This window comes from Crocodylus siamensis, chromosome 7, assembly GCF_052110815.1.
Source record: "Crocodylus siamensis isolate JL-2025a chromosome 7, ASM5211081v1, whole genome shotgun sequence".
In the NCBI taxonomy this organism is placed as follows: domain Eukaryota; kingdom Metazoa; phylum Chordata; order Crocodylia; family Crocodylidae; genus Crocodylus; species Crocodylus siamensis.
Window position 1 is genome coordinate 42,910,897 of NC_143401.1, and position 21,599 is coordinate 42,932,495.

Sequence of the window (21,599 nt, forward strand, 5' to 3'; positions counted from 1 at the left end):
ACATAGAATGAAATAGTCTCTGCCTCAAATAGTTTTCAATCTAATTAAGTAATCTAAAAGAATTCAGACCTTTATTAATTTCCATTTCCTCCTTTCTGAATCTATTGCCAGCTGATAAACTTTTGAGTCTATTATGTGCACAGTTTTATGCTACCAAGCTTTTCTAACCATAAAATCATAGAAAATTAGAGTTGGAAGGGATCTCAGGAGGTCATCTAGTCTAACCCCCTGCTCAAAGCAGGACCATCCCCAACTATCTCATCCCAGCCAAGGCTTTGTCTTAGCTGGGTCTTAAAAACCTCCAAAGTCTAAGATTCCACTACCTCTCTGAGTAACCTGTTCTAGTGTTTTGCTGCCCTTCTAGTGAGAAATATCTTTCCTAATATCTTACCTAAACTTCCCTTGCTTCAACTTAAGACCATTGCTCCTTCTTCTGTCATCTGTCACCACTGAGAACCTTCTAGCTCCATCCTATTTGGAAGTACCCTTCAGGTAGTTGAAGGTTGCTATTCAATCTCATCTCAGTCTCCTCTTCCATAAACCAAATAAGCCTAGTTCCCTCAGCCTGTCCTCGTAAGTCATATGCCCCAGCCTTCTATTTCCGTTGCCCTCCATTGGACTCTCTCCAATTTGTCTACATCCTTTCTCTAGTCGGGGTCCAAAACTGGACACAGTACTCTAGGTGTGGCTGAATAGAGGGGATGCAGAGCCTTTTCTGCATCCTGTCACTAGGTTGCCTCCATCATTCAGTAAAGGAACCCTTCACATTCCTTGCTAACTGCAACTCCAATTGCATTTTGGCCTTCCTGACTTCATCTCTGCATGCTTGAGCAATACTCTTACACTCCTGCCTAGTTGTTTGTCTAAGCTTCTACTTCTTATTAGCTTCCTCTTTGTGTTTTAGCTTACTAAGAAGTTCCCTGCTAAGTCAAGCTGGTCTTTTGCTATACAGGCATACCTCGTTTTATTGCGCTTCGCTTTATTGCACTTCGCAGATATTGTGCTTTTACAAATTGAAGGTTTGTGGCAACCCTGTGTCGAGCAAGTCTATTGGCGCCATTTTTCCATCGGCGCCATTCGGCTCAGATGATGGTTAGCATTTTTTAGCAATAAAGTATTTTTTAATTAAGGTATGTACATTGTTTTTTAGACATAATGCTATTGCACACTTAATAGACTACAGTATAGTGTAAACATAACTGTTATATGCACTGGGAAACCAAAAAATGCGTGTGACTCGCTTTATTGCGATATTCGCTTTATTGCGGTGGTCTGGAACCGAACCCGCAATATTTCCGAGGTATGCCTGTAATTGCTTGTTCCTGCACTCTCAGTAATGTTTCTTCTCCTGGGTTCCTGCCCCCTCAGATTAGCTTCCCAGGGGATCATGCTCATGTATTCCCTAAGCAAGTCAAAGTCTGCCTTTCTGAAGTCCACAGTCCCTACTCCTCTACTTTCCTTCCTTTGTTTCCCCAGGATAGTGAACTCAATCATCTCATGGTTGATGATGCCTAAATTGCCATCTACTATATTCTCCACCAATTCTTCCCTACTTGTGAGCAGCAGATCAAGAAGAGCACAGTTCCTAGTTGGCCATACCAGTGCTTGCACCAAGAAGTTGTCCCCAACACTCTCCAGAAACTTCCTAGAATGTCTGCACACTGCTATATTGCCCCCCCAGCAGATGTCAGGGTGATTAAAGCCCCCCATAAGAACTAGGGCTTGTGATCAGGAAACTTATGCTAGATGTTTGAAGAAAGCCTCATCTGCCACTTCCTCCTGGTCTGATAATTTATAGCAGACTCCCACCAGGACATCACCCTACTTCCTCTCCCCTCTAACCCTAACCCAGAGACTTTCAATAGACGTATCTCCAGCTTCATACAGGCGCTCTGAGCAATCATATGGTTCTTTTACATAAAGTGCAACTCGTCGTCCTCTTCTCCCCTGATTAGTTGGCTCATACTAAATAGCTTGCTTAGATGCATAGATACATTCATTTCAGTCATAATTTAGCATGCTGTGGGAATGGGGCACCTTCTTGTAACTACCCCTGAAAGACTTCTTTTGCCTCAGCAGCTGTTAATTTTTTCATGACAGTTATAAGAGCACTAAAGATGTTGGTGAACAAAGTCCTATCTGTGTTCAGGCTTTCATTTGATAAAGTGAGAAAATAATCTCTTTATAATATATTTCTCTACAACATATATTTTTGGAAATGGTTATGGAAGGCAAAGTGTGAAAGGAAAGAGATAAATACTTGAATATTCAGTAATATCCTGTGTAACAATTTAATGTGTAGTTGGCATAGCAGATAACTTTTAATGGTAATATAAATATAACCAAGACAGATGCACCTTATAAACTAACTGAATCAGAGATACATAAGTTTTTATTCAACTAATGAAGAGCTCTTCATTACTTAAATTCAAAAGCAGCTAATAAATTGAGATCTTCCTCACCAAAACTTATAGACTAAATGAATTAGAGATGCATAAGGTACATCTCTACCCTGCCTTCTGCCTGACTTCAGACTAACTCAGCTAACTACCTTCTCTGGTAATATTATAACTCATTGGGTGCATCTACATGAGATGCTATGTCACCAGAATGATAAATTAGCTCATCGCTATAACGACATGATGGCAGGCACTAACTGTGACATCACTGCTACTGCAGTGAGCTACTGTGCAGTAGTTCATTGCTACTGCACAGAAGGGTCAGAAACGATGTGTGCACCATCACGACTGTGCAGTACTGGCAGACACTGTTCAATCATTTACTACTTGCTTTAGCAACTATCAAATGACTGTACTGTGCCAACTGCACAGTGGGATGAATGTGTAGACACATCCATTATCTTCTCTGTATGAATAACCCAAATCATCTCAAGGTATGAAAATGCAAATAAGAAGACAAATATTGCCCCAGATTTTCTTAAGACACAATGCAGTTTATCTTATTTTCTGTTTTGCCACTAATTCACGTTTAAAAAAAAATATAGATGAAATGATTATAATGCCAGAAAATTCTAAAATAGCTTGAATTATTCATCAGTATATTTCCAGACTGTAACTTGTGTATGATTGGTGTGACTGTCCTTCATGTCATCAGGTGCTTTATACAGGGTATACAGAGACCCTATGTGGCTACGTTGATGAAGCAGTCAGACGTCCTTCTTGGGGGCTGCCAGGCAACATCTTAGAGAACACAGCACAGCAAATCCCTACATCTTTCATGCTTTGACATGTCTGGCTGCTGGTGATGACAAGGCTGGCTCATTTCCTAAACCATAGTATCCCTCATCAGCTCATGCCCACGATGACAGTAGGAAGAACCAACATCCAATTTTCACTGGTGCCTGAATGAGATACAAGTAGGGGATGAAGATGTTTGTGGCCTCCCCATCAGCATGGAGGATGGCCATAATCTGTCATTTAAAGCCACTGATGTTGGTTCGGAAACGGTATTGTTAGAAGCTGTTCCATGTATTTATCACATCTTTTTTTTTTTTTACTTTGCTCTTCCTTTTAAAAATTAAGAGAATTTAGCTTATTTGCACAAAGATAGATACTGATTGCTTAGTATTCTGTTTTCTGTTGCTCACCTCATAGGTAGTCCTAATGCTCTTGCTCTGTGGTACAATTATTTCTACCACAGCTAATTTTGATGTTATAAATGGGACCTACTATTTCAGGTAATGACTATCTCAGGAGAATCAGGTAAGTACAGACACACCTGTGGCACTTAATATGTACTAATAAACTTCTGAGGAACAGAGATCATATTTTTATGTATGCCACAGGTCTCCAAAGACAGGCTGAGGGAAGAGAGATAGAAGATATATCATACACAAACAAGGGCTTCCATGTAGTACAACTTGAAATATTTAAGCCTAAACAAAACAATAGGCTTGATTTAAAAAGTTAAAAAAAAAAAGCCTAGACTACCTCCATGCTAAAACATTATATCAGGTTCGCACCTTAGAGAGTAATTCGGCTTTTAGATCAAGAAAACACTTAAGATATTGCTAAAACTTTCTGCTCGGTTGAGATATGGTTACTCAGACTTAAATTTAAGAATATGCTTATGTGTTTTGCTGAACAAGGTCCTGTGGAAACTCTTTGTAAACTGATACTAAATAGGTAAGATACTATTTACAGATATTTATTTAAATATCTTTATTTAAACTTTAAGTATATATTATAGTTACAGAGTTATACTATATCACTTAATGAAAGATACTACTCTACAGTTTTCAAGCTCAGTGATTCTTACGTTTGTTTTAAATTGTGGTAACTAATTTAAAAAAACAGTTAACATAACATACATGGACCTCTATTCAAAAGTCAAGTACAGTTCACTTTTTGGGCAGATCAATTGACTATAACTCTGTAATGGGGAAAAAAAATTCCAAAGGGAAACTTAAATTTGGCAGAATATCACCAGATGTAAAAACTGTAGAGATCCAACAATCATGGGATCCTGGAGAGTTTACAGACTGACATGCTCTCCTTTCATGTTATATGTGCTGAATTAATCATTTTTATCTTTCAGTGAGACAGTTAAACATTCTCTGTGTCAATATTCCCATCAACATCTTGAATTAATAGCTTTTGTTTCTGACAAGCTGGCAAGGAAAAATGTAAAGTGATGTCACTTCTTTATTCTCTGCTCAAATATTGGCAGAAATGTATATGGATTATGCTAAGAAGTCAATTTTCAAACCTTTATAAGTTTTATTTTAATTTCTACCACCACATGCACAAACACATATTCATAAGAGGCCTGAAGCACTAGTAAAACAAGTACAACTTTACACAATGGTGTGCCATTTACCTTATCATCACCATTTAGCAAATGCCCTACAGAGTCTGGAGCAGAAAAGTTTTTAAGGAAGGCTTTCAAAACATAATTTAATAGCAAAGCCCTTGCTCTGTGGTCCATTGGAGATGAGTGCGAAAAACTTACGCCCAACAGACCAAGAATACAGCTGAAGAAAAAATGACATTGATTGTCATAATGAATTAATACAAAGGTAGGTGGACTGAGATTCGATTATGTAGAGCCTCAAAGGTGACAAGAAGCAGCTTGTATTTGTTATGGGAGTGAACAAGAGAGCAGTGAAGAACACTAGAAAATGATGACCTAGTAATAATGACAAAGATATGTTTAGAAACAGCATTTTGACTGTATTTTGGGGAAGAAAATTTGTGAACATAAAGACTAGAGAATGGGTTGTAAAATTGAGGTTGGCCCCGACTTGACTGATAGAAATATAGACAGTTGTGTCATAGATTCATATGCAGTTTAGATATGTGGGTCCATAGAAACTGGCAAGTCAACAGTGTCACCAATGGTACGTTTGCATTGCCTTGGTGTGAACCAGTAGCACTGCCAAAATGAATGTCCCGCCTGCTCAGTGAATGGCAAAGCCCCAAACTGAGTCAGGGTAGACAGTTGTTTAGCTGTTACCCCAAGCATATACACAGATCTATTCTCATGTTTTCTGTAAGGAGTTTCCCGTTGGGCATCAACTCAGGGCTGCATTTATCTGGATACACTTATTTCAGGGCTTTAGTGCATGCTGAGCAAGAGTGAATGAACATAGCATGTTTTTAGCTTGCCACAGAACACTTCTCAGCTTGCCACAGCAGCAATGTAGTCATATTCCAAGCTTGCTGTCCTAAGTAAGAGGAGATCCATAGTAAAGAAGAAAGGGTGTGGGAAGAGGTTTGGCAAGAAAGATCAAGAGCTCTGTTTTGGTATGTTGAGTTTAGGTTGTTAGGTCAAATAGAGGCAAAACACCCTGTTGGAAAAGCAGGAGAATGGAGGTGTATTGGAGAGTCTGGAGTACAAGAAAGAGGTGATGACAGGAGAGTAATCCCACAAAGATAAGGTACACTTTGATAAAAGAAAGAAAGGGATCAAGGATAGAGGTAAGAGCAGAATAAAGAAGGGAATGTCAGAGAGGACACGCTAATGAGATACTGAAGGTCCAGAGGTCAAGAGGGTCCAGAGGAGCACCACTCGTATGAGTAGGGAGCAGCAGGGCAGGCCCTATAAGGAGAGGCTACAGGACCTGAACCTGTTCAGCCTCCACAAAAAAAGACTAAGAGGGGATCTGGTGGCTGCCTATAAACTTGCCAAGGGGGACCAGCAGGCAATGGGAGAATCCTTGTTCCCCCAAGCACTACTGGGGGTAACAAGGAACAACAGCCATAAGTTGATTGAGGGTAGATTCAGGCTAGATATCAGGAGGCATTACATCACTGTCAGGGCAGTGAGGAGCTGGAACCAACTTCCAAGGGAAGTGGTGCTTGCCCCTACCCTGGGGGTCTTTAAAAGGAGGCTAGACAGCCACCTAGCTGGGGTCATTTGACCCAGTATCCTTTCCTGCCCATGGCAGGGGGTCAGACTAGATGATCTGCTTAGGTCCCTTCCGACCCTACCAACTATGAAACTATGAAAGGTATCAAAGTAGTTGGGGAGGAAGAGAGCGATAACAGGCTCACAAAACCCCAAATAAGGTAATATTTAAAAAAAAAAATGTATGCATATCCTGTGTACACTATGAACTTGATGCAGAACTGGTGAACCTTTCAGTTAATCATTGTGTAGCAATAGAAGTTATAATTTTGAGTTGCTCCCTAACTGGAGGATGAGAGAGTTAGGAATTGGGAGATGGCAAGTTAAGGCGGCTAGGATCTGGAACCAAGTTAAGGCGGCTAGGATCTGGAACCAAGTTAGGGCGGCTAGGATTTGGAACCAACTTCCAAGAGAAGTGGTGCTGGCTCCTACCCTGGGGGTCTTTAAGAGGAGGCTTGATGCCTACCTAGCTGGGATCATTTGAGCTCAGTTTTTCCTCTGCCCAGGCAGAGGGTCGGACTTGAAGATCTACAAGATCCCTTCTGACCCTACTTCTATGATTCTATGATTCTATGGTCCCTCAGTTAAGGAGAAGGTAGCTAGGTAGTGAGAGAGCAAGACTAAAAGCTTTCAGAGTTTGCCTACTGCTCCACAATAAAGTTCATTGTTTAGTTTTTCTTATTCATTTATTTCCATATGTCCTGAACCCACTACAGTAAATCCCACAAAGTGGGATGACCTGGTGTCAGGAGTGGTGAATGAGAAAGTACTTGAAAGAATTTGAGTTTCAAACTGAAGAAGAAATTAGAACTTAAGAACAAGTGGAACAACATGGGAAGGTCAAGAGCTACCATATGTGATCTTCCTGCACAGTTATAGTCTAAGGATGCTTAGTTATTGAAGCTTTGCAATCTCTACTTGTCCTTCTGATATAGGCAATATAGCAGAATCCTGGAGGACATTCAAAGGTTTGAGTGGTACCTAGCAGTGGTGGGGGCAGAAAAGAAAATGACAAAGTCAAATCCTCTGGCTCCTTTCATATTGTAGGGAAGGAAGCCCTGTCTGTTTATAATACCTTACCTTTGAAAAAGGTCAAAATATGAAATTAAGTAAGGTAGTGTCCAAATCTGAGCATTTGTCCCAAATGCTCATTATACTTTACATAATTTTATTGTGGTAGGGAAAGGTAACGTGGGGTGGCTGTAGACATGCAAGGGCACTACTCTGATTTACTGCGATTACAGCATGACAGAGAAGGCTTGATTAATTAAGTCTACTGGAGTACAGCTTTAGTTACAATTCCCCCACTGCCATTTTGAAGCATGAGACATTGAATACATGAGATGCTTCAGGCACTTTAATTAGGGTGGCTCCAAGAACCACCCGACCTCCAACCCTACCCCCCAGAGCATGTGTAAAAATGCCCATGAATTCACTGGCTGTGTGGGGACCAGCAAGACTTTAGCTCTATGCTTATAACAGGGGTTACAATTCAAGCTACTGTTCTGGAATGTAGAACAATTCATGATGTTCATTTTTGTATCATGGCAGAAACATTTCAATTAAAACAAAAATCCATATTATTTGATTCCATGTCCTGTGTTGTATCCTTAGATCAGTCTTGATGATGTTCACATGTATTATCTGAATTAGTTGTGCAACATTTTTCCAATTATCTGACAGGAAATCTGTCTTTTTAAGTGGACAGCACAGTTTCCTCTCACATATTTCTATTTCTGCCATTGTTATGTCAGTCATGTCAAACTGTCAGACAGAAAAGCATATGCTTTCAAATGGAGTTTCTGCAAACCATTTGGATGAATAAAAACTGTCTCTGCATCTTTGTGACATCTGCCACAACAGAATATGAAGCTCTATCAATTCAATGACCTAGAAAACCATATTTTACTCTATAACCTAGTTCGTTTGCATTCACTAACGGGGGGGGAAACAACAAATCAGTGCTCTGGGTACTGTAAAAGTCCATTGTGGAGGAAGTCCCATGTTTTTTTTAGGAAAATAAAAGCCTCATTGTTTGCTTGTAGCCGATACATTCCATCATGACAACAGAGGGTATTTAATCCACAGATCTGTCATTTTGGGATTCTGACTGTTCAGTATAATCACTGATCATCCTAGAAGGCTCTGAAAAGCCTGTTCAGGTAATAGTGCTGATTATCTAGAGAAAATACATGAAAAGCTAGCAGCTTATTGGGGAAAAATAATATCTGACTATGGAAGAAGTTTAGTATACTCCATGCAGTGTTTTCTGTAATCCATAGCCCTAAACAAAGGCAAACTTTCAAAGAAATTAAAGAAAGTGATAGGGGTTTTTTTAGTATTTTTGTTAGCAGAGTTAAAAGGAGGAGGGTGTGTACCTATAAGGGCTGAAATACCCCCCAGTTAACAGCTGTTAGATGCTGAAGTCTGCATTTCTTTCCTATGAATGACTGAGTTGGAAAGTTTTGAGAAGAATACTGTATATGAGCATGAGATAAGAGCCAGCATAAGGCAAGACAGGAAGGGAAGGACAAGAACTGTGTGCTAGAACAGGATATGAATGATAGATCCATTTGGTTTACACTTGTGGACAAAAGCCTGATGCTGTCTAAGGCCAGCAGATACTACCATTCATGTGTCTGTTGGTGATGAGCACTTCTGAATGGAAGATTTATGGCGAGTTCAGGCTATGGTTTGATATAGCTTCTTTCTGTGTTATTTAAATTAACTAGGAGCAGGTTGAATTCGAAGGAGGATGGAATCTCATATTTCCACTGATTGAGGGACAACATTTTCCCTTGTTGGCTCACTAAGTTAACACTTTCAGCACTTTCAGGCTGTTGTGGGAAGGAAGTATCAGTAAAGGATCATGTTGGGATCAGCATTAAGTCAGGATAAATTACCCTAGTACTAAAGGCAGCACACACAGATTGTACTGTGCACCCAAATGTATTCCTGAGCAAGGTTTTAAAAAGAACATCTACATTAGCCACCTAAGAACTAGATTCTGATCCAACTGATTACTCTGTTTAGATCTATGTTTGTTCCTCATCACTGCCCAGCAGATGCAAAATAGAAAGATCTATTGTTGGATCATTTAGTGAGATAATGATGACAACCATCTTAGAAGCATGACAACAAGAGGAAAGGAGAATAAATATGAAAAGAAATGCAAATAGAGGCAATATTATCAGCAGAAACAGGACTTGATTCTTGTTAACCATTAAAGTGGCACAAAACTGATAACTCAGATGATATCCCTGTTGTGTTAGTTTTGATTAAATAAATATGCTCAATGCACCAACAATATTAACATGATCCAGTGGTTGTAAAATAGTAAAGAGTTAAACAAGATTCATAGTTTTGAATATTAAAAGTTGGACTTGTTTAGTTCCTGACAATAACAACCAGTAAACTCTTTTACATTTTTATGCAAACTATAGAAAAAGTAAAACCAATTAAAACATTTTATATGTAAAGTAATATGAAAGACTTTCATACTAACAATATCCCTTATTCATCAGTCTGTTTAGCTGTAAAGATTTTTTGTAGGAGTCTCCCTTCTTCCCTATGTCTGACAGTCTTTCAACAGATAATATTAAGCATAATAAAAACTGCTCTTGGAGAAAAAAAGAAAACTTAACCAATATCGACTGCAGCTGTTGTTATGGTTCTAGTCGCTACAATTCCATCCTTGAAAACAAAACAAACAAAAAAGACAAAAACACACAAAGGGGGATAGAAAACAAAGGAAAAAAATCCATACCAAAATATCAGCAAAGATTAAAATTGCAGTTTGTTTTCATAGCTGCCATTTTGGTCACAGTGGTGCTCCTAAGCCACAAGACAAAACACACAGAAAGAAATAAGGTTGGAAAGGAAATGGTTTGTAAAAGAAGGGAACTCAAGATTCACATTCTAGGTGATGATCAGGGATCATCTGAGGCTGGTAAAGATGTCACTGTCTTCCACTATTTCCAGCCTTTCAGGATCAGAATGATAAAGGCCCAGTTGGGTCTAGGAGACCCTGGGATCTTAGTAGAAGAAAGGAGTGGTGGCTGTGATAAGGAAGCTCAGTTCCTATCAGTCTTCCTATCTAACATTAGCATTATATTTTCCTCATCCTTTTTTGGCTTGTCAAATTATGGATATCCAAGAAGAGTGACAGCTGGTATTAGCTTATCATTAGTACTTTGTTCTGAAACTAGGCCTAATTTATGGAACACCAATGTTAGCCTGTTAACTTCCAGTCCCATATTTTTCTTGTTTACCACTTATGTTCTTAATACAATCCTTGGGTGGTATCAGTAACCTTTTTTATTTTGAGCTAATTTAATCTGTTTTTAAATGTTTCCAGACGTGTCCAAACAAGTTTACATAATGGTATGGGTTAGACTTGTGTTACTTTGAACAACCAAACATATAAGATACGGCTCAACCACCCTTAAATATTTAGTGAGGGCTAAAGGAAAACTTTTTTTTAATGATTAAGGGTGGTTTTTTTCTGTAAGCAAAGACCACACATATAATTTATTATAGACACATAATAGTAATCTGATGAGTAAAATAAGAACCCACAAGTAGTTGTTACAGAATCCCAAGCTTATTTCATATATTTGTAAAGTAAGGTAACAAGAGATAAAATAATTGTGTCTGTGAGCGTAGGCACGTGCAGGCATGTGTGACACTATTAGTTAAAAGGTATTTGGATTTTCAGGGACTCTGAGCACCATATTGGGAACTAATTTTTGTATGGACAGGCTCTTGAGTGTTAATAGAAAGTTTTAAGAGAGTCTACATAGGGGGAAAGCAAGCAGATGGACAGTTCAATTAAGCCAGTAAGTGCATGATATAAATTAGAAAATATATGATGAAATAATTTTTGCAATTGCTTTCCAAGAGTACTTACAATGGAAACCCAAGCCTAAGGTATGCTCATTCAGTTAGGATACAGAATCCTATTGCTTGGCTTAGGTGATTGATCACACAAATTTGAACTATGAAATAATTACAATGAACATTCAGAAAATAAGCTACAGGTTAAAATTATTCAGTAATATATTTTTAACACAAATTAATTCAGTGAAATTGCCCCTTTAAAAATCAAAAGCAATAAAAAAATCATTTAAAATAGTTACATTTTCTCATTTATCATAGGTTAACTAAGTATTGAGAGGTTTAATAGTAGCACAGGTTGAATGTCATTCATCATTGTTTTTTCGAGCACTGTAAGGAAACTTACTTGGCTGTCAGATTTACTTAGCATAAGAATTACGGCTCTGATTTTCCATAGAGTTGCAGTCTTTCAATGAGATTTGGATATTTAACTCCATTTGATCTCTTGAAAAAATCTCTGCCCAAAGTTGAAACATCTAAATATAATTTTATATATGATGTTTGTACATATATACTGAATTTTCCAAATCTGCCAAAGCAATTTAGATATATAATTCCAACAAAAAATTAGCATTGTTTCTGAGGCATGCTTCATTTTGCTCTGTTTTGAAACTTAGTTGATTCAAAAAACCTTTGCCTATTACAAAATAAAAAGTCTCAAACAACAGCCTATTAACTACCAGCTAACAGAGGCTTATATATAAAACAAAACTTAAACTACAATTATTAGATCTAATTGTAGTTTAGCTTAAAATAATTTCCATCCCTTTTTCCTAATATTCTGTCTTTTGGGGTTTGTATAGCACCAATAAAATTGGTTCCCAGTCTATGACAGGGGCTTCTGTGTGCTATGGGTACTCCTTACTAATAAATGCAAGTAGAAAGAAATGAAAACTTATATTTATGAAACTATGCTTATGCACATGATTTCAGATGCAACATTTGGATAATGGGAGTTAATATGCTGATTTTTTTCATATGACTGTGCCTAACTGGGAAGAGGCGTCACTTTGCTGTAATATTTCAGAATCCCTTTTTTATGTTAGTGTAGTATAAACTTTCACAAAAGTCTGTGTTTTATGTTCTCTTGGAGCATTCAGAGATACACTGTTATTGCAGTCATTGTTATAAGCAAGCATGTTGTTTTTTTGCAGCACAAGCTAGAAAAAGATGCCTTTTAACTGAGAGAAGCTAGATTATTCTATAATCACATGATGAAGATGCATTGATATACTTGGAATATTGACTTCTATCTGCTGAATCCACTTAGGAGCCACCTATTAATTAACCCAGTCATTGTTTACTGTGACCCTTAGATATTTTTCCTATAGCTAAAATGATTTTTCGATAGTAAATGGAACTGCTTCAAAATTATCTAGAGAAACTTCTCTCCTTTCACCAAAATTTTTCAGTGTTTCATTGGAAAAAACAAAGACATGCATATTTTTGAATGAAAAAGCAAACCTTTCCTGTTAAGTTTTCAGTCCTCAGAGATTTGGGGTTAAATTTGTTCAGTTTCTGATTGCTGACTACAGATTTTTTTTTTAGATGAAAAATTATTTTCTCCCATTTATAACTTGGATAAAAATGGTTTGGTTACTATGAGCTGGTACCTCAGGTTATATGCTATATTTTTCCTTTATGGTTCAGAGTAAGATATTTATGCTAACTTTAAGTCCCTTGAAGAGAGCTGCTGGCTCAAAATACTTTCATCAGTGAAGAGAGACAGCACTTTTAAAGGACTCTTTATACAGAAAATGTTAAATAAACTGTGTAGTAATACTATTTATAGTCTACTAATGCAATGCCATTTGTATTTTTTATCTCCTTTAGTTGATTTAGTTCAATATTTTATATGGCCTCTGCTGCCTTATTAAAACCTGAAACAGGATTATATTGCTTAGAATGCAAACCCAAGGACAATGCTATCTCCTGAAGTAGGAAGAGGGAGAAACAATTATCTTTTAAATATACATATTACATCACACCTATCAAATCAAGGTGCAGTAGTTTAAAAGCAGATATGATTAGGAACATAGGACAAATTAGAAATAATTAGGAACATAGCACATATTATTAGAACATAAAATTTTCATGAAAACTGTCTCTTTTTCATCAGAAAGCAAAATACAAAGGTCAGGTACAGACATTGTACTTTTACCAGTATTAATGATTGGAAACTGGTCTATTAACAGAGAAGAAGTTTGGCACACGAAACTGGTGTGCACCACAACAAAGCAGAAGTTTGGCACATACAGACTGGTTTAAAAAAGGCAGAACCTGGTTTACAATTTGCACTTCCTGACCAAAGGGTGAACACGTGTTCTGTTTGCAATCAATCTAAACTATACTGTTTAAAGAAAACTGTGTTTCTTAGATCAATTCTACCTCAGGCTTTTTCAAATGTCTGTACTTAGCCATTATGTTTTAGTGCAATCTCCTAACAAATATTAAAAAAAACAAATCTCCTAGGAAACAGCCCATCTCTTTTTCCAAGCATTCCAATGAATCTGTAAGAGTTATTTTACTAGAAAGAATTGCAAAATGGGTATGCTTTCTTTAAATTGAGATCACAGTGATCAAAGGACTAGTTAAATACATCACCGTGTTGCTTTCAGGGAGGTAACGAAGAAAAAGGATGTTTGGTGTGGGGAAAATTCTTTCAATATTGCACTTGGTAAAGTTCTTGTGGATTCCTAAACATTCCCAGTATTCAATGGCTCATTTTATGTCCTCCTGACCCCTTCTTTCCATTTGCATAACCTATATGAGTAGATATTACAACTTCCTGACATTCCCTTCTGTTAAACTGGTTTACCTATGAGCTGGTTCATTCCATCTGATTTCTCATACTTCCTCAAAGTTCATAGAATCATAGAATCAATGAGTTGGAAGGGACCTAGACAGGTCATCTAGTCTGACCCCCTGCCATGGGCAGGAAGGAGCATTGAGGGTGGCAGGGGTCATAAGACCCCGGCCAGGTGCCTATCCAGCCTCCTCTTGAAGATCTCCAGGGAAGGTGAGAGCACCACCTCTCTGGGCAACCTATTCCAGGCTCTGGCTACCCTTACTGTGAAGTAGTTCTTCCTAAGTTAGATAGCCTGGCCCAGTTGTCAGATGGTGTAAATGAGCAAGTCATTGAAGCTATATCTTTTAACACAGCTAGAGCTGACCCTATTTGATTCCAGGACCTAAGAATTGCTGTCTGCTGGCTATGTGCAGGTGGTGTATGAACAGCTGCTGGGGGCAGGGAGGAGAAAGAAATGTAACTGGACAATGAAAAGTAAAACCCTTTGTTAATCTGAACTCCCATGTCCTTTGCTAATTATATTTTGTTTCTGATAACTCATCCTTTTGTTATAGTAATATTAACAGTTATACATTCAAATAGGTGCCAATGTGAGCTGGAAATCGTCATAGCTCTTTTTCTTAAATTGGCCCTTTTATCCTTCAATTGCTTTTGTGCCCTTTTGTACTTTGGAATCTTTTGTACTTCCTCCTATGCATCATTTGCTTTATAGGAGTCCATTTCAACAGGATAGAATAGAAATGTAGTCTGAGACTCACTTGTGAATGTTGCATGTGACCAGTGGTAGAGAAACAAATGTTTTTTTTCTTCTAAACACTTCTTGAGAAATAGTGACAGTTCTATTAGCCTTGCATTTTCACTTGTGTTGCTATTCATCAATGACTGAGCATCCCCCATCATTCTAAAACCTTGTTTGTTAACTGAACATTAAAGAACTAGACCCTTAATTGTAACTGTAATTGTAATTTGTATTGCAGTTGTATTTAAAGGCCCCAACTGAAACTAAGCCTCCATTGTGCTAAGCAATGTATATACATACTGGGTGCACGTACACATTCATTAATGCACTTTAGGTAATTAAATCTAGTACCTCCATTAGGAAGTACTAGAAAAATGTGCATTAGCCTATTTTAATGCGCATTGCTGAAAGAGCCGGGTTTTTCTATGATGCTTTAATGCACATTAAAATAGACTAATGTGCATTAAAGTGCACACACAGTGAGTCCCTCCTTCAACGAGCATCATAGGGTATGCCAATATAATCTCTGTTGTGACTCCAAGACTGCTGCCAGGAAGCAAGCCCTACCTGCACATGCTATCTGCTAAAAAAACCTATAGTGTAGTCCCTTTTTTAAATGTCCCCAGAACTAATCTCAAGTGTGTTTCAGGGTATATTTTTCACCATTCTAATATTGACTATTGCTATTTTTTCTGTGTGTAGTACCCAAGGAGGGGAGGTAAGTGCCTAGGTCTTGTTTCTTGGTGTAAGTCTCAGGATTGACCCAGAGATGCTATGTAGACACTAGCCTTATTTCTATTGCTTTTCTCTGTATCTCTGTGTGAGATTATCACTTGATGGTATGACTATACTTCAGTCTCCTAGGGCAAATATTTATACATGTGCTCCAAGAGAGGTGGGGAGAATACTTTAATTAAAGCAGTTCCAAGAACTGCTTTAATTAAAGTGCCCAGATCATCTTGTGTATCAGCATCCTAGTGCTGAAAAATGGCGGTGGGTGTGCTTAAACTAAAACTCATCAAATAAACTTTAATTAAAGTGTCCACTGCTGCCATTTTTCAACACAGGGACACTGATACATGTGATATTGGAGTCTGCTGGAGCCCGGTAATTACCACATTCCAGCAGACTCAATTAATTATAGCTTGTTAGAGCAGCTTCGCTGCACATCTACAGGCACCCCAGACTTCAAGTAAATGAGACCAGGAGTGTAATATAGACATACCTAAATTAGCTTTAAACTCTCTAGTTTAAATAACAGTCTAGCCATGGATTAAACACCTGAAAATGAGCTTTAGTCTGCTGCATATAAACTGCTACCATTACCTAAGCTAGTCATAACTCAGGCTTGTCTACACTGTGCTCTTAGTAACATAAGCGACTGATGTAAATATATTAAATAAGATAGAACTGCAATTCTGAAAAATCCCGACTTACCTGATGCCAAATTCTGGTTGCAGCTAACTTTTTTTACCTTAAAGTCTCCACACATCCAGCATTTTGTTTCTGGATCTGTCTATAAGCTCCTCAGTCTGGAGAGTGCTGAGCAGCTTAGTACTTCTTTCACGCCTGAGGCCATTTGGGATCTGGGAACTATCTGTTTCTCAGCATTCCACTTGTTCATCTCCCATGAAAGATTTGATTTTGTTGTCATTCTTAGAGTAAAATGTTGAGATCCAGACAAAAAGGAGCGACAGCCACTGTCCTTTAAAATGCAGCCCTTGGTGATACTCTCTCTCCTTTTCATACAATAAATGAGGGGTTACAGCACTCACCCAGGATGCCTGAAATGAAGGTTCAGTTTTCTCCTCTGTTTGAAAGCATTCAAACTCACACTTCTGTGAATAGTGATCTGAGTACCCAGGCTGTGGGCTATTCCATCTCTCCCACTGAAGCCATTCCATTGTATAGAAAACAATTCAAGACTCATAAGCCAGGCAGAATAAGAGTAAGTGACTTCAGCTTCTTGATTAGACCATATGCCTGGTAGGAGGGAAGGAGAGAGTTTGTTTCATTTTAGCCAATAACTGTTTAAAAAGAAAAACACAGCCTAGAAGTGAAGTCTACACACCTACTAGAGGAGTGTCCTAACTACTAAGATACACAGTCATGGGTTTTGCTTCTGACCTTCATTCATCACTGTGGATCCCAACCTTGTGTTGTTATGAGTGAAGTGCCTAAGTCAAGGCTAGTTTTTGGTGGCTCCCTTTTCAGCATCCTGGTGGTTTGTATTCAGTCCTGAGGTTCTCATGCTTTTAAAGCCCTGAATAGGGAGTCTGGCCATTTCACAGAGGGGTATGTGCTTAAAAGTGCTTGTCCCTTAAAAGTATACTTAGTTGCAGGGAACTGGCAGACCTCCTGAGTCTTAAAAGGAAGACCTATAAAGGATGGAGGACTGGAACCACCACCAAGGAGGAATATTCTGCTTTAGCCCGAACTTACAGAGAGCAAATCAGGAAAGTCAAGGCTGCAGTGGAACTCTAGCTAGCCACAAATATCAAGGTAAATAAAAAGTCCTTTTTTTAGATATGTGGCAACCTGGAGGAAAAGCAAGGGCAATGTTGGACCCCCTGCTAAGCCAGATGGGGCAACTGACAACTGACGCCCAGGAAAAAGCGAACTTGCTAAATGGGTACTTTGCATCAGTTTTTCATCAGCCCATAGGACGGCCTTGCCCACTATGGTCAGGGAGCCCTGGGTGAGGGAGATTCCTTGCCCTCCATTGAAGCTGACCTCATGAAGGAACACCTCAACAGGCTGGATACCTTCAAGTCAGCCGGCCCTGATGGGGTATACCCAAGGGTACTCAGGGAGCTGGCGAGCATCATAGCTCAGCCCCTGGCAAGGATCTTTGAGAGTTCTTGGCACGCTGGTGAAGTGCCTGATGGTTAGAAGAGGGCAAATGTCGTGCCTATCTTCAAGAAAGGGAGGACAGTAGATCTGGCAAACTACAGGCCCATCAGCTTGACCTCTATCCTGAGGAAAGTCTTGGAAAAGATTATCAAGGAGGCTATCCTTAACAGACTAGCTGAAGGCAATATCCTAGGGATCCCCAGAATGGGTTTGTTGCAGGTAGGTCTTGCTTGACCAATCTCATTTCCTTTTATGACCAGGTGACTTATCACCTGGACAAGGGGGAAGAGATCAATGTCGTATTCCTCAACTTTAAAAAAGCCTTCGATCTGGTATCCCACAATCATCTCTTGGCTAAACTGGCTAACTGCGGCCTTGACATCACCACGATCCACTGGCTGAGGAATTGGCTCTGCAGTAGGACCCAGAGGGTGGTGGTTGACAGGAGTCAATCGTCTTGGTGTGCTGTGACCAGTGGGGTCCCACAAGGCTCTGTCCTAGGGCCTATACTGTTTAACATCTTCATCAATGATGTGGACATTGGTGTCAGAAGTGGACTGGCCAAGTTTGCCGATGACACCAAACTCTGGGGTAAAGCATCCACACGTGAGGACAACAGGGTGATCCATGCAGATCTGGACAGACTCATGAAATGGTTGGAGGAGAACCTGATAGTGTCCAACACCAAAAAATGCAAGGTTCTCCACCTTGGGAGGAAAAACCTGCACCATACTTATAGTCTCGGTAATGCTATGTTGGTTAGCATTACAGATGAAAGGGACTTGGGGGTCATGGTTGACCACAAGATGAACATGAGCCTGCAATGTGATGCTGCGGCTAGTAAAGGAAGCAAAACACTGGCTTGCATCCATAGATGCTTCTCAAGCAGATCCCAGGACGTCATTCTCCCGCTGTACTCGGCCTTGGTGAGGCTGCAGCTGGAGTACTGCGTCCAGTTTTGGGCTCCACAATTCAAAAATGATGTGGAGAAGCTTGAGATGGTGCAGAGGAGAGCCACTTGGATGATCAGAGGTCAGGAAAACAGACCTTATGACGAGAGGCTGAGAGCAATAGGGCTATTCAGCCTGGAAAAGCGCAGGCTCAGGGGTGATCTGATGGCCACCTATAAGTTTATTGGGATGCTCATCAGGATCTGGGGGAATGACCGTTCACCAGAGCCCCTCAAGGGATGACAAGATCGAACGGTCACAAACTTCACTGTGACCGGTTCAGGCTGGACATAAGAAAGAACTTTTTCATTGTCCAGGCCCCCAAGGTTTGGAACAGACTGCCACCTGAGGCAGTTCAAGCACCCACTTTGAATGCCTTCAGAACACATTTGGATGCTTATCTTTCTGGGATCCTATGATCCTTGCTGACTTCCTGCCCCTGGGGTAGGGGGCTGGACTTAATGATCCTCCAGGGTCCCTTCCAGCCCAAATGTCTATGAAATCTATGAAATACTTGTAGCCCTAAATTATGTGAACAATACTGAGAACCAAGAACTGGAGGCAAATATGTTTCTGTTCAGTGTGCCCTAATGCCAAGATCATACACATTTCTCTAGTGTTCCTGATACTGCACTGTGCCAAACTGATCATTTTCCCAAATTAGAACAACCTGAAATACATTATTATTAGCTAAATTTCTCTAGTGAAGAAACATAAATGGATGTTAGAAGGCTTGCCACAACATCAGCAAAACTTTCTCCTAGCAATTCATCTTGCTGTTCCTTCCAGTCCCAGACAATCCAAAAAAACCAGAGGGGCCTCTTCCTGGTCCTATTAACACCTAACAGCAAAACTCCCATTCTTTTCCATGGGAGAAGGGAGTCCTGAATATACAAACACTGCTTATCATCTTCTTTTCTAAATTTAACATATATTTTCTTGTGTGTTTTAGAATTTATGGTAGGCAATTATAATATGCAAATAAACACATGGATTAGCTTCAGATCCTCACATGTTGGTGAGTGCTTATGCAGTAAAGTTCAGGATTGCTTGCATATGTTCATTTGTTATATACTGGGTAGCCCAATTTGCATATATAAGATATGGAACTTTTCATTATGTGACCTTTTAATTGTTGGTTTTTTACATGTAAATTGGTTCAGTGTCAGCCAAATATTACCTTAATTAGAAAACAAAATATGCAGCCCAGCCTGGCACCTAATGTTTCCATTAACCTGTTTAAATAGTGTGCAGATTTTGAGGTTGGCCAGACTGTTTATTCAGAGAATATATATTTTAAATTCGATTATTGGTACATATTAATTAACGTACCATTAATCCACTATTAAACTATAGATACATCTGAAAGACTTCTCACATGTCTCAGGGGAATGTAAGTGACATGTTCTTTGTTTGCCAGGGGTTAGAGTTCTCTCTCCTCCATGCTCTGTAGCCAAAACTATTTAAAATATATTTCCCATTGTCACATACACTAAGTTAATCTTTTGATTGTGCTTTATATGTGGGTTAGCTTCTCATGCACAAAATGGATTATATGTTCATTACAAATTTAGGGGATAATGGTGTCAGAAAAGACGTTCCAATTTTCCATTTAGGAAAAATACCATACTATTCATTTTAAAAAGCGAAATACTTTTCTCATCTACCTGCAAAACTAAAAGACCTGCTTCTTTTGTCATTCAGGAGGCTTGTTTTCTGATATAAATCCATTGACTCTGATGCTCCTTTCCAATGAAGGGAACTTATGCTCTCTTAGAGTTATAAAGAGGCAGTTTACAGGGATTCAGATCCTTTTACATGGAGGTGATGTTTTTTCTGGAAGAGCTATTTGTCCCTTTCTCTCCCAGACCATCATTTACAGAATATTTAAGGAACTAGGAAGAGAAAGCAGAGTCAAAGTGCACTGATCTTCAGATGTTTAGGGCCTATAGTGAATACAGTGGTAAGTATAATACCCTAGTGTAACAGCCAAAGGGGAAGGAGTGCATCCCAGAGCTCCACGGAGAGGCTTGGCGAGCGGTCCAAAGGCTGGAGGACGGGAACTATGAAGGACCCTGCAGAGACGGCAGCAAATTAACAGAGAATCAGAGGAGGGGCACTTTTAAGTGCTTTGGGTTAGAATAGAAGGCCTGGTGAGGGGGCTGCAGGTGCTCGACCACCTGGGTGACAGTGATCATCACCTGCTGGAATTCACCATCCAGTGCAAGGTTGCAAAGACCTTCAGCAAGACAGCATCCCTAGATTTCAGGAGGGCAAACTTCAATGAGCTAAGGAGAATAGTCGGGGAAGCACTGAGGTCCCGGAGGGGAGGGGAACCAGGTGTCCAAGGAGAGTGGTAGCTCCTTAAGGAGATGATCCTCCAAGCCCAAAGGGACGTAATCCCAATGTGGATCAAAGGGAGCAGGAGGGCACACAAGCTCCCATGGCTCACTAAAAGCATCCACGAATGTCTCCTAGCAAAAAGGAAGGTGTACACCCAATGGAAAGGAGGGGCCATCACCAGTGATGACTATACTGCAGTTGCTCAGGGATGTAAGGGGGCAGTCAGGAAGGCCAAGGCAGAGATGGAACTGGGACTAGCTTCCCAGATTAAGGACAACAAGAAGTCCTTTTTTAAATACATAGGGGGTAAAAAGAAGGTTCCAGGTAATGTGGGGCCCCTGCAGGACACGTTAGGAAATTTGATCATCACACCAGATGACAAAGCCAACATATTTAATGATTTCTTTGCCTCCATTTTCCTAAGCAGGGACCAGAACAGTCACCCCCCAGCTCAGGCCCTCCTCAGGCCCCAGGGGAAGCCTCATTTTGGAGCCCACTACAGAGTGGGGACCCCAGTGCTGGTGAGAGCGTGTTTTTTGGGGGAAGGGCACAGACCCTGCTGCCAGTGAGGGCATGGCTTGTGGGGGTTCATAGGCCCCAGCGTTAGTGAGGCCACAGGATTTTGGGGTACACTGACACC